At 39.0% G+C, this 4,625-nt stretch overlaps 1 long non-coding RNA gene across 1 annotated transcript; it reads left to right on the forward strand.

Annotated features, from left to right (window-relative positions):
- The first annotated feature begins 2,023 nt into the window (after positions 1–2,023).
- Positions 2,024–3,906, forward strand: LOC118156813. The gene is made up of 3 exons (XR_004746454.1): positions 2,024–2,186; positions 3,527–3,622; positions 3,877–3,906. It is a non-coding gene; the product is annotated as an uncharacterized LOC118156813 (long non-coding RNA).
- Positions 3,907–4,625: the final 719 nt, after the last annotated feature.

Below are 4,625 nucleotides of genomic sequence, written 5' to 3' on the forward strand. Positions count from 1 at the left end.
CCTCGTCCACCCAGCGCGACACTTTGTCATAGAAGGAGATCAGGTTCTCAATCCCACTGAATTTGCTTCTTGCAACTGAAGCAAGAAGGCCTAATCAACAGGCTCCCTTTGAACAGGCAGCCTGTAGTAGAAGGACCACAAGGTGTCCTTTGTTGATCCAGTCCCTAATTTTTACCCCAAGCTCTCAACCTGCTCATGGTTGTTTCTCAGAGGCAGCTTTCCACAATCTATCAATTTCTTAACTTAGAGGGAAATCTAACATTTATTAACATGAACATTTCTTAACATTCCTTGTTGCAGACTCATTTGACCCTACATGAAAGAGTAGAAATGAGTGATAGTCCTCTGGCTTTACCAGTCTTTGTATCCTTTTTCTGATATTGTAAATGTGGGCCCATGGGAGGCAGCAAACCTCGCTAGAGAGATTGTCCAGATGGCAAATGGGTGCTTCAGTGACTCTCAGCAAGGAATCTCCAATTACTAACACCCTTCATGCATTTTTGGTGGCACTCATTCTAATACAGGTGGTTGGTTGGTCCAACTTTGTGCAGTTGTCCTTTCCTGGCTCTTGACCATTACTCACACACTCATTTTTCCAGCCCCAGAGCATCGTATCTGCTGCACAGGGGCACCTCAGTGACAAATAGGAGGACTCTTCCTCCTGCTCCAAGCAGAGATGAGGCTCAGCGTTCCTGGTCTTGTGAGTAAGTCAGGTCTGTCAGTTCAGAGTTGGAAGCCAGGTAACCTACCCTTTGCTAGGACTTGAGGCCTGGCTGTCACTCAGCCCATGTCAGCACATGATACCATGCATTAATCTCTCGCTCAGATTCCTGGATACTACACTGCCTGGCGAGCTCCTCTCGCAACACGGCAATGTGCTCTAAAAGTTCATCCAGCTAGGCACCCTTGCACCCACAACACCCACCTCTGCCTTCAGGCCTCAGGGGGCTTCCAGATTCTGGAGATCCCTGCAACTGAGGGTCTGGGCAGCTCTTTTGGCCTTCGGGAGGTCTTTTTGGATGTTTGTGGTGTTATTCTTTCTGTTTATTTATGAATTATAATTTCTGTTCTTGGCCCCATCATATAATGCCTACATACTCCTCAGCAAATCATTTACTTCCATGCCCTACTCCCTGAGATAAATAGTGATAGTGAAATAGATTTTTTAAAGTCCAATTCAGTGTTTGAGTTCTTCCTCCTCTGCAGAGATTCAGATATTATAAAAAGAGCTGCTAAACTCTGCAGTTAAAATTGTCTTCAAGATCTTGAGAGGGATGTAATGAAACAATGCCATTAGTTCTGTTTTAGCAAGAGGTCAAAAAAATCAGTCTCTGCAGGTGGAAAAAACAAATGTGTGGCTTTGGTCTATTCCATCCTGTTAATTCCCTCCAGCAGACAATTGTTCAGTCCCATCTGCAGTTTGTATACAGCTCTGTCCAGCTGAGGACCTGTCATCACTTTCTCCTAGAGAAGGCTGCCCCACAGGTAAGGGGTCTCACAGAAAGGACAGACCTCCTGGTAACTGGCTATATATATATATATTTTTTTTAATGTGTTGCCGTATGATTGGTATCTAGAATTGTGACCATCATGAATGGTTTCATTTTTTTCCTTTTTGTTTAAAATATTGATGCTTACAGAAAGCTATATATTTTAGGATTTTCTTTTCTTGGAAGATCAGGCTGGTGGCTACGCCAGTGTTTCTGTGCTGCTTAACATGATTGTGTGGCTCGTTTTCAGAAACAGACAAACAGTACACTTCAATAGACAATTTTATGAATTACAGCATTAAATGAAACATACTTCTCCGAGTTAACAATGAATTAACACAATTTATACTTTAAATTACTGGATTCCTGACAAGCTGCTTATGAAATATAGGAAAAGAATCATACCATATTTACCTTTTAGCACCTATACTGAAATATGAGAGTCACAGATGCCTTGTCTGGCCTTCGTATTGACACTTTTTGTTTTGTTTTGTTTTTTGTTTGTTTGTTTGTTTTGTTTGTTTTTTGTTTTCTCTTTCTTCAGTGGAAATTAACCTGACAAATGATTATTATGTAAGTGGAGGTGGCTTAGACACTGTATTCAAAGCAAGCAAGATCACTTTTCACTGGGGAAAATGCAACGCATCATCAGATGGATCAGAACATAGTTTGGAAGGACAAAAATTTCCTCTTGAGGTAAAGTACAGAATACATTTTGAGGATTTGTGATTCTGCAAAAAGTAACATTGTTTACTAAACACCTTTGTTCTTCACTTGATTAAAGCCTACTTGCGAATTTAATCATCACTTCAATACACATTAGTAATATTTAAATGATGCATTGGAGAACAGCTTTGTGAGGCATTAGTCCATTGAGGGTGTCTAAGCTGTGCATTTTTTACACATCCTTTAAGATGACATTGGGAGCTGCTTCTGATCTATCAAAGTTTAAAACCCTACAAGTTTGGCTTATCTTACTCCAAGTTGTGGTTTATTTGAGGTGGAAATGGATTTTTCAAAGCTGGGGCTTTGCTGAGAGCTCATGAGAGCCAGGAGCTGCTTGTCTCATGAAGAAATGTGGCTATCCTGCCAGGCTGGAAGGGGTGTTGAGGAGCCAGTACGTGAAAGCTGGTCCTGTGTGGCCCTGGATGTTTTGACAAAAGATCTTGCAGTGGTGTGGGGATGGGGAGGAAGCATGGAGCAGCTCAGCATTCCCTGAAAATATTCTGCAGACCAGCTTTCAACCCTCAGTGTTGTGATATGATTGTTTTCCAGCTAAAAAGACACAGCTATGGCAGGCAACTGAGCTGCTCTACACTTCAGACACTTCGGATTTCTGTGTCAGAGCAAAGCAGTAGGGCCAAGGTTGTCCTATTTTCCATGAAGAGCTGTGAGCCAGGAGCTTTCCTTGGGAAATGTTTTCTTTACCATGCAGCTATTTAAAAGTTCCCATTCACATCCCACCTGTCCCACCAAGAGATCTAAGAGAGGATTCACCTCCATCACCACCACAAGAAAAGCCACCATGAGCAGGAGACTCTCCCTTCCTGTCAGTGACATGGCAATGGAAGATATTCCCAACTGTAATTGAAGAGATAGAGGAAGAGATGCAAATCCAATGCCCATGACAGCAAATTTGGTCACCAAATACCTGGAAAACTTTTTTTTACCACATTTCTCTACACTTACTGCAAGGCAGGTGCAGAAGGGACACCTTGCCTTTTAGTTTCTGATTTAAAACTGATTTCAAGATTCATCTCACCTGAGTATTCTAGGTTAGATATCCATTATCAGCTAGTTATCTAGGCTTGCTCTAGTGTCCATGGAGAATGATATGCTCCTTGATATGGAGCACAATCTACTCCTACAGATTTAGTGGTTTTCTGGTATAGATCTTTTTTAGATGGGTAACAGCTGATTAATTCTATTAATTAATTATCTTGAATATTATTTTTTTTCACAAGCCAGGCATATAAATAACTGAATTAATTTTATTTTGTATATAAGTAACTTATTTTAATACATTTTATTTGCAGATGCAAATCTACTGCTATGATGCAGATCAATTTACAAGTTTTGAAGAGGCAATTAAAGGAAATGGAAAGCTAAGAGCTTTATCAATTCTGTTTGAGGTAAACAAAATACATCTTTGTGTCATTAAGCAAGCTTTGAAACAGCAGATGTTCAATCTGAATTTAACGGGTTCCAATGTGTGATCACTGAGTTAAAAATTTGCATATATTTTTCTAAGTTATTTTCACAAAAAAGCAAATGGGCAAATATGTTTGCACTCCTTTAGGTTGTGTATAATGTTGTTGGTAAACTGCAACCTTCAATTTTTTTTCGTGAAGTCTGTGCTGTAAAAAATGCAATTTCTTTTTAACAGATTGGACTAGAAGATAATCCGGATTATATTCCAATCATTAATGGAGTAGATAGTGTTAGTCGTTTTGGTAAGTCTGCTGCCATGTTTTATTGAATACTGTTAGACTACGTTCCATTTCAGCATAATTATGAAACTTTAAAGGCATTTGGGAACACAGTTCTCAATAGCTCAGACATTTATATTTTTAAGAAATGACATAAATCATGCATTTAGTTTACTACAAGACATTATTTGTAAGAACATCAGTTACTGTAAATGAATAAATATAATTATCACAAAGAATTTGCAACTTTTAAAATTATAGGTGAAGAGAAAGGTCTGATTTGTTCCACAAACTTTCTTAGGCATAGATTATTGAGTATTATATGTGGCTGGAAGCCAAATAGCACTGTTGTACCCATCCAAGATGTGTCTTACAAACATCAGATATTGTATGAACATTAGTATTCAGCAGACTCAGTGGGGACAAATGTTTTTTTCAGTAGCTGCTATACAAATTTGAAATAATTTGATTATATTACAGTTGTAGTAGTATTATTTATACCATCTGTTGGCTCTTCAATGTTTTAGAATTCCTTATGGTTTTACACTAAAGCACATGGACTTCAGGGCAGTGCATGAAGAGATCTGGACTCTGTTTCTAATTCTGTTACATAGTGGCTTCACAGACGAATAAATACAAATGCCTACTGTCCTGAATAGGTTTATTTTCTTGCTCCATGAATGGCCAAACCCTAACAAAATAGCTA

Source organism: Oxyura jamaicensis (assembly GCF_011077185.1).
Source record: "Oxyura jamaicensis isolate SHBP4307 breed ruddy duck chromosome 1 unlocalized genomic scaffold, BPBGC_Ojam_1.0 oxy1_random_OJ69176, whole genome shotgun sequence".
NCBI lineage: Eukaryota > Metazoa > Chordata > Aves > Anseriformes > Anatidae > Oxyura > Oxyura jamaicensis.